This window comes from Cryptomeria japonica, chromosome 7 (assembly GCF_030272615.1).
Source record: "Cryptomeria japonica chromosome 7, Sugi_1.0, whole genome shotgun sequence".
Classification (NCBI taxonomy): domain Eukaryota; kingdom Viridiplantae; phylum Streptophyta; class Pinopsida; order Cupressales; family Cupressaceae; genus Cryptomeria; species Cryptomeria japonica.
The window spans coordinates 405,202,122-405,211,901 of record NC_081411.1 but is presented as its reverse complement, the minus strand read 5'-3'; positions in this window follow the sequence as shown (position 1 = coordinate 405,211,901).

Sequence of the window (9,780 nt, the reverse complement as noted above, 5' to 3'; positions counted from 1 at the left end):
AAATCTTGATGTTTCACTCTTATAAATATCACTTTGATGCAATGAGCATTAAGTGAACCATTATGTCAATGAGAGGCGGGTTCTTGTTAACCACTACTCAAAATATAGATCAATAAAATTGACTTTAAAAACTATATAATTAAATTTTGATAAAACAGTAGAGTATGTTTAAATCTAATGTATTTATATATTATTTTTATATACAATAATATTAATATTATTTTTATATTAATGAGGACAATATATTGACTTAACTATTTTTTATTTATTTTTCATTAATATTATAAAGGAAACTAGAATTTAGATCAATCTTCATGCCATCTAGTTCATACTTGCTAGGTGATTGCAAGATTATGATGGGCTAAATTCATACTTTTTTGTAGGGACTTGAATGCTAAAAAAAGACTCAAATAACTTCATGTGATAATTGAATGAGTTATTTACACAATCTGAAAAGTAAAGTTACGGGAATTTGAATGTACTTTATGGCATTTTCTTTTTTAAGTAACTCCAATTTGGTAAAATTTTAATATTTTTAGCAAGACTGAAATTTTCGAGGAAAAGAAAAGGAGGTGTCATGAAGTGTCATTCGAGGCGACCTGGTATGAACAATTATTTTTCTTAAATCTCAAGATAATTAGTGATACATGAGAGGAAGTGACATATTTATGTAATTTTTTTTAACAAATATTTATTTATGATTTTTTTAAAACATTGAAACATATTTTTTTTGGCCAACTTGGTAAAAAATTCAATTCAATTGTCTTAATAACTTAAATTTAAACATCATTTGAAATGGATGCTCCAACGATCGGCCCTCTTTTGCTTCATGCGACCTGCCTCCTGCCTCGCCAGCGGATGCTGCATGCCCTCCTGTTGATGCTCTCGCGGCTCTAACGACTCCTTCCCTAGCTCTTTTGGCCTTTGCGCTTGGGTGGTCTTTGTCAAGAGGGGCTCTGGTTGGGTGGTCTTTGTCAGGAGGGGCTTTGGTTGGGTCTTCAGACTTGTCATGCCTTCCTCTTGCTGGTGCTTTTAGCCTTCACGATGCTGTTTTCCCTCTTGTGCAACGCTTGGCTGTTGGGGGATGTTCTTTCGTTCCGTCTTCACCCACGTCCTCTACGGTGGGTTTTCGTGTTGGGTCACCCACAATTGGTGTCTCTAATCCAGTTTTGGATTTGGATGCCCTTGTTGCTGGTGGTGGTGGTGATGGTTGGGGTGACGATGCTCTGCCCATACCCTTTGTTGGGAAGTGTACCTTTTCTCGTGTGGCTAAATCTGTTGCCCATCCTTCTAAGGGAGTTCGTCCTCTTCCTTGTGCCAAGACCTCTTCTATTGTGGTCTGTGGCTGGGAGGTTGTGGAGAATGTTTTTGATTAAAAAAACAGCGTTAACCAAGGCGCTAACCCTTAACATAGCCAAAGACTATCAAAACAACAACAAAAACAAGGGTGCAAACCCTTAGAAAGGAACAAAGAAAGAAAAACAACCCAAACCCACTCAAAGAAGAGGAGGGGTTTGGGGGAGCGGGGAGGACTTCCCCTTCTGCCTACGACAAACCACAATCTAGGCAATACAATTTTTAGGACCAGCAAGAGATAGGTCCAGCGAGGAGGACCCCATAAGGTTACAAATAGAAGTGCGAATTGAGTGCTGTTGCTGAAGCGAGGAGGAGTTGAAACCACTGGGGCAGAAGAGGAGTCCACCAGAGGAGCCAAAACATCGACAACAACATCAACAACAGTAAGAGGCACCTCAACCTCCTGAGAGGAGCCATCCGAAACAGCCTGGATGGTCAGGTGATCAGCAGTAGCGTCCTTCCACCAAGTAGCAACACCTTTGTGGTGCTAAATAGAGCAGTCTGAAGCAAGATGACCCGTAGAGAAGCATTTCCGGCAATGAAAGGGGAGGCCCTCAAAATCCAACAGTTGTGTCCAAGGCCTATCCCCCACCACGAGAACAACATTTCTCGAGAGAGGCAAGAAGATGTCAATGTCCACAAGGATGCAGGCAAAGGTAGTGTGGTCCATTGAGGACGTAGCATCATCAACCTTCAAGAATCGGCCAAAAGAGTTACCGATAGCCTCATAGCAAGAGTGCTCCCAAAAATGAGGAGGGAAATTTGGAAGGCGAACCCAAACTGGACGCACATTAAGTGGTTTAGTGAGAGGGTTAAAAGAGGATGACCGGGGCTTAACAAAGAGGGAATGCACTCCCCAAGCCCACCACTTGTCCAAAATCAAATCTTGATTAGGCATAGATGTAAACGAAGCAATGAAAACGCCCGCCTTTAGCACAAGGAAATAGCTCAATATTGTGAGCCAACAAAGGCTGCCAGGAGTCACTCACCCAACGATTAAGATTCGGTAGTGAAGGCAAGAGCCCAGAGAATCTGCACACAAGAGCACAACGTTGGTAGAACCCAATGTTGTCCACCACATCCTGTCCACAAACCACCATAGGGGAAGTTTTGGCACAGGGAAGAGGACAAACCCCCTTGGAGGGCTAGGCAGCAAGTTTGGCCACACGAACAAAGCTACACTTGCGAGTAGAAGAAGAACGTTTAGGCTGGTCCATAGTGCCAACAACATCATCAACGATCGGTTTAGGAGCATCACCAGGAGCACCGGCAACAACCCCTGAACGGGAAGCCACAGGTGGGGGAGGCCACAAACCCTCCACACAGGCAACACCCACCACATAAGGCAAAACCCCAACAAGGGGAGCATCACACAACCCTAGAGGAGGTGCCGCGTGGGGAGCACAACCAACGAGGGCACCAACGGCTCCAACATGAGGCGGAAGGGGCAGGAAAGCATCAACATCGAACACAACAAGAGCAAACGCAACTGGAAGAGGAGAGTTGTTGCAGGCAAAGACATTTGAAATCGCAAAAAGAGTGGGAGCAGGAGCGCCGGACATGTTCAATGTTCACCGGTCGTGGAGAATGTTGATTTCTATCAACACAACACTTTAGTCTGCATATTTGTTGGGTTTTGGCCTTCTCTTTCGAACCTTCATCGTTGGGTGAGTGATTCTTGGAAGCCTCTTGTTGCTTATGGCATTGAGCTTTTCCCTTGTGCTAAAGGCTTTTTCGTTGCTTCCTTTACCTCTACTCATGTTCGTGATTTGATTTTGGGAAGCTATGGACTTGGGGGGATCACCCTCTCTCTATTAAGCCCTGGACTCCTTCCTTCAACCCCCTTACTGAATCTCTCTTTGTTTGTCCGGTTTGGGTCTGCCTCCTCAATCTCCCTCTCCATTTTTGTGAGCCTTCTTGTTTCGAGGCCATTGGTAACTCCATTGGCAGCTTCTTGAAGGTTGATGATGCCATGTTCTCCATGGGTCGTTCTACCTTTGCTTGCCTATTAATTGATGTCAACATATCTTTGGCCCTCCCCAGGGATGTGGTTCTTATGGTTGGGGATAGGCCATGGACTCAACCGCTAGATTATGAGGGCCTCCCCTTTCGTTGTCGAAGGTGTTTCTCAATGGGTCACCTTGCTTCAGACTGTTCTCTCTCTAGTTGTAGAGGTACTGCTACTTGGTGGAAGGATGCTACGTAAGACCACTTGACAATTAATGCTTCATAATTTGTTTCGGTTGAATCCTCTCAAGATGAGGCACCCCTTACTATTGATGAAGCCTTTGTTGATGTTACTGCGGCCGTGGACTCTTCCACCTGTTGCTCCTGCTCTGCACCTTCTCTCTTCTCCTAACGATCCTGCTCTTGCTGCTATTCTACAACAACAACCTGCTGTTGCTCTGTTGCAACAATCTGGCAATGACTCTGCGGGGTCTTTCCCACCCAATTCTTCTTTGAAAGTTCCTAATGATAGTGTTGCCTGGATGGTTGTTTGTCATAGGCGGAAGGGAAAATCTATCCCCCTTTCCCAACCCCCCCATTGTCAAGTTTTGGGTTTTTCTCCCCACTCTTGAGTTGGGTTGGGTTGTTGATGGTTTGACAGATTGGTTTGGCCTGTCCGACTTTGTTCTTTTGGGGTTTGCACCCCTGCTGGGTCTATTTAAATTTGATAGCCTTTGACTATGTAAAGGGTCAACGCCCGAGTTAACGCTGCTTTTTTAATCAAAAACTTATAGCCAACAAGGCCTGGATAGTAATATATCTTTTGGATTTGTATAGATGTTTTTTAGTAAGTATATCTATTATGAATTAAGATAGTGTATGTATTAATTTAACAATATTTATCTATTAAAATAGTCATGAGGCATCTATTAATTTTTTAGAATCTTGAGAGTTCCTCAAATAATTTTCTTTTTATATTTTTGTATTGTAGAAGATTTGAACTTAACACCACCTAGATGCTTACAACATGGGTTTTGCCATTAAACCAATTGCTTTTTGGCAAAAAATACATATTTTTTGTTTTATCAAAATTCAAATAAAAAGTGAATCAACATCAAAGGTGAAGTTTATAAAAAACTCCTAGCTCATGATTGGCATGGAAAAGATAAGTATGGGATTACCAAGCTTAATTATAATTTTTTTGATTTTTTTTTTAAAAATGGGGAACACTTATCCATTTAGATTTGACTTACCAAATAAAAAAAGTTGAAAATCTAGGCCTCTAAAAAGTTTTGCGATTTTGGCTAACACATTCATCTTCCCCCCCCCAATTGCTACTGTTTGGCACATGGTTTAATTCCTAGCTTTATTGTGTAAGTGTGAGTTATGATTGAGGTTTCATAACTCTTCAATTCTTCATATCCACAAGCAATCACTTCGAGATAATATTTCAATGCTTTAACTATTTCATCATTTTCTACCTTGTTGCACGCTCCCCCTATGATCACATCTCTTACCACTCATCCTCTCTCAAGTTGTATGCATCATACTTTCCACCTTTTGAATTGGGTGAGTCTCATTTCTATTTTGCAAACTAATTCTTATCAAAGATTCTTTCCAAGGCTACTATTTCTTTTGGGATGAAATTAATTTTCATATTTATAATTCCTTCTTCATATGTCTCAAATGGATCCTTTCTTGATCCACCTATAGTTTATGCTATTGGAATTGAAGGTGTAAATTTTAGACAAAAATAATACTATTATTCAATTTCATTCATTTCTATTCAATTAGACAATATATATTTATAGGAATTTAACATCCTATATTATAGGAAACAACTTCTTAATATATTGAGTTGTGTCAACAACTCAAACATACAAACAAAAAAATACTCCTTAAATAATTATTCTCACCTAGTATAGTTTTATGAGTTGTTACTAAAACTCACTTCACTTTATTCACTCTAACATAATATTATTCTAGTCCATGTGAACACTAACTCCGAACATCTCCCTTAGTGTGAACGTGGTACAAACTTTCATACTTCTTGCTGCAATAAACCCAACTCTTATGACTCGTGATCTTGATTAAAAGGAAATGCACCTCTCATCAACCTTTCATGGTTTTCATATAGGTTTACCACAAACCTAGACATGAATAGGAAAACACTCATATGTTTTTGATTAAGGAAAAACAGGTTTTAAGGGACCCGAAACCCTTTACAAGGCAGGTTTTGGAAGGACCTGCAACCCGAACCAAAAGATAAACTTGAAAGTCCACTCAAAGAAACAGGACACAAATGAGACACAACATGGCCAAACCAAGGATGGGGTACAACACAAAAAGGACCCCCAATAAGAACCTGCGAGCTGCAAGAGACCAACAACCCCAACCCAACCAGGACGGATCAAGAGTTTGACCTACCCTTATGGGATCAAAGGGTCATATCAAAAGAGGATTGAGATGATTTAGATTTTTTACTTTTAACAGTAATCCATCCCTCCTCAATGCTAGCAGCAGCCTTTTGCCAAGAGGATGGATCCAGAATAGAGGACCTCCCATCACCAGGAGGAACAGAGCCAGCTTCCGGAGAGGCAGGGACAGTAGAAATCAAAGAATCAGACAAAGATCCAGCATCAATCTGGGAAGCGGGAAGGTCATCCACCAAGGAAGAAGATCCAACAATCTTCAGACGATCATTTGGGATGCCACCGCAAGCATCCCCATACCCTTGAGCACTAGAAACAGAGGCAGCAACTAGAGGCTCGGCCTGAGGATCCTGCACAGCCACCTTGGAAAAGCTTTTCTTTTTAATAAAGTAGTGCTCAGAGGAGGCACCTTTCCACCAAGAAGCAAATTTCTTTTTCTTCTTATCTGATTCACACCGTACAACAACATGTCCAATCTGGAAGCACTTTCGACATCTAAAGGGGATACCCTCAAAGTCAAGCGGTTGGACCCAAGATCCCAAAGAAGATTCAATTTCTATCTCAGCTGGAAGCCCTTTAGAAGCATCAATGTTAACCAATATCCGAGCATAAGTAGAATGATAAATTTGGTAAGAGTCCTTATCAATCATTAGGAATTCGCCTAAAGCCTCCCCCACCTCCTCTAGCAGAGAGTTCGTCCATAGATGAAGGGGAAGGTTAGGGAGCCTAACCCAGATAGGAATCTCATTAAAAGAATCAGTAGAAGGATTAAAACCCAAGAACCAGGGTTTAACCATCAAAACAAATTTGTCCTCCCAGCTGAAAGGATTTGTACATAAAATTTTCGATCTATCCTCTTCATATTCAAATTTAGCAATGAAAAAGCCCTTGGCTAAAGGAAAAATGTTAACTGAACCTTTTAAAATCGGTTCCCAGCTTTGGGAAATCCAAGTGTGCAACTGAGGAAGGCTTGGCCAAAAGCCCCAAAACCTGCAAATTAGACCATGAGACTCAAACACAAAGGAGTTGTGGATGATCTCCTGATCAGTATCATCAGACACCCGGAAAGCCAATGGTTTGCAAACAGGAACAGTCAAAGGCCCCAAACCGCAGGTAGCCCGATCTGAACCAGAGGGTACCGAATGCATCGAATCACTACCCTCCGTATTAGTAACAAGAGTCTTGGGCTTGCAAGGAGCAGCCATAGGAGCCTCCTTCAGCAACATGGCAGCATGGGAGCCCCTAGGAATTGGAGCAGACCCAACACCCACCCCCGAAGAGGGCAAGGCTCACAAGGAAGAACTCGCAGAAGAAACCCTCGGACCGTTGGCTTTGGCCCGAACAAAGACCTCCACATTGCCCCCCTTCGCAGCTCCCACAACATCCTTCATCGAGCTCCCCGCAACAGCAGCAGGCAAGACGGGAGTCGGCCTTAGGGCTGCGGCTCCAGGCGACATAGCGGCTCAAAAGTCAAGTGTAAAAAAACACTCATATGTTCACCTCATACGGTTTTCTAGATTATCACTAACCATTTTGATATCCATGAATTGCATTACATTAGCTCTTTTGTTCATTTCAATATTTTTCACAAGGAGCAAGTACATCACATGAACTAGAAACAAAATTGTACATGCTTACACATACTTTTAGTTTTGCATACTGATATCTAGACCTTGTTCCACATGATCACCTACATACGAGAACTTATTTTATATTCACTTCCAATGAATTTATCATCGATCAACGACACTCCCAAGAAGTCTGGTTGGCTCTTTAGCTAGCCGCTCTCCTATACAACTATTTATGGTTTCCACGATGTCTTTCAAACTTAATAGGGGAATGTTTATAATGTTCTCAATTGTAGCAATTCTTCTTGACTATTGCCATTCAATCAATAAAAACATAAGAAATTGACATTGCCACTGGAAGTTACCCTTGACTCTTTGGCACGAGAAGTTTTGTCACTAAAACAATTCTAGAACCCTGCCACTAGTGACTAAGAAGAGGTTACTAAATATCCTCCAACCTCATGTGCCTTTGTTCTCCAATTGGTTTCTACTTAATAAGAAAATTTGACTTATAGGCTCAATGTTATAATTGATTCCTTAATCTAAGAAACATCTTGTTTAGCCTTGGTAGGCCACTCAATCTTTGCCATTTAATGCATAGGCGATCTCTACAAAACCACTAATGAAGTTTCTCATGAAGTTGGTATTACCAAAAATGATATGAGTTCCTTTTTGCTACCTAGTAAGGATAATTTTAGTATTGCCTCTATTATTTTAGGGTCAATAGATATTTCATTTTCTAAGATAATGTGACACAAAAACTTTTCTTCAATCACACTAAAGGTGTGTTTTTGGGGTTTAAATAATTTTTTGGTTTTTCATATCTTTGTAGAACTTTCCTCATATATGATATATGATCTCCTTTACTTTTGGAAAATATTGTTAAATCACTTTTATCTACCCAAGAAAGCTATATCCATGGCTCTTTGAAAAGTGCCCCTTGTGTTAATCAATTAAAAATACATCTTTTTATAGGTAAATGTGTCCCATTTAATTGTAAAGATAGTCTTCAATCTATCTTCATGATTAACCATCACTTGATTATTCCCTAACTAGCCATCTAAGAGTGACATCATCTTAGAACACTTCACAATTTGTAATGTGTTATCAAGAAAGGGAAATAGATAATTATATTTCTTAGAAACCATGTTGAGATTATGTAGGTGTACAAACAAACTAATTTCTCCATTTCTTTTTTAGAAAGGAACATAATTGACCACCCAAGTGGGATAGCTAACTGTAAAAGGTAATTCTTGCTTACAATTTTTGGGCTTCCTTCAAAGTCACAAGTTATAAAAATGTTATCATTGGATGTTATTTTGCCTAAATAGTTAACTTCCTAGTTTTAGTGTGATAGTGTGAGTGATGATTGAAGTTTCATAAGTCTTCAATTCTTCATATCCCCAAGCAATCACTTCAAGATAATCTTTCAATGCTTTAACTATTTCATCATTTTCTACCTTGTTGAATGCTCTCCCTATGATCACATCTATTACAACTCATCCTCTCCCAAGTTGTATGCATCATACTTTCCACATTTTGAATTGGGTGATTCCCTTTCCTATTTTGCAAACTGATCCATATCAAAGATTCTTTTTGAGGCTGGTATTTCTTTTGGGACGAAGTTAATTTCCATTGTTATAATTCCTTCTTCATATGTCTCAAATGGATCCTTTATTGATCCACCTACAGTCTATGCTATTGGAATTCAAGGTATAAATTTTAGACAAAAATAATATTATTCTTGATTTCCACCCATTTCTATTCAATTAGACATTACATATTTATAGGATTTTAACATCCTATATTATAGGAAACAAATCCTTAATATATTGAGTTGTTTCAACGACTCAAACATAAAAACAAAAAATGCTCCTTAAATAATTATTCTAACCTAGTATAGTTTTGTGAGTTGTTACTGCAACTCACTTCACTTTATTCACTCTAACATAATATTATTCTAGCCCATGTGAATATTAATTCCTAACACTCCCCCTTAGTGTGAAGATGGTACAAACTGTCACACTTTTAGTTGCAATAAGCCCAACTCTTGTGACTCGTGATCTTGATTATAAGGAGACCTCTAATCAACCTATCATGGTTTTCATGTACAAGTTTACCACAATCCTAGACACAAACAAGAAAACAATCAAATGTTCACCTCATAGAGTTTTCTAGATTATAACTAACCATTTCAATATCCATAAACTGCATTACATTAGTTCTTTTGTTCATTACATTATTTTTCACAAGGAGCAAGTATATCACATGAACTAAAAACAAAATTGCACATGTCTATGCATACTTTTAGTTTTGCATACCGATATCTAGATCTTGTTGCGCACAGTCGCCTACATAAGAGAACTTATTTTGTTTTCACTTCCAGTGAGTTTATCATCGATTAAGCACACTTCCAAGAAGTCTAACCACGTCTCTTTAGCTAGCTGCTCTCCTATACAACTATTTATAATATCCAT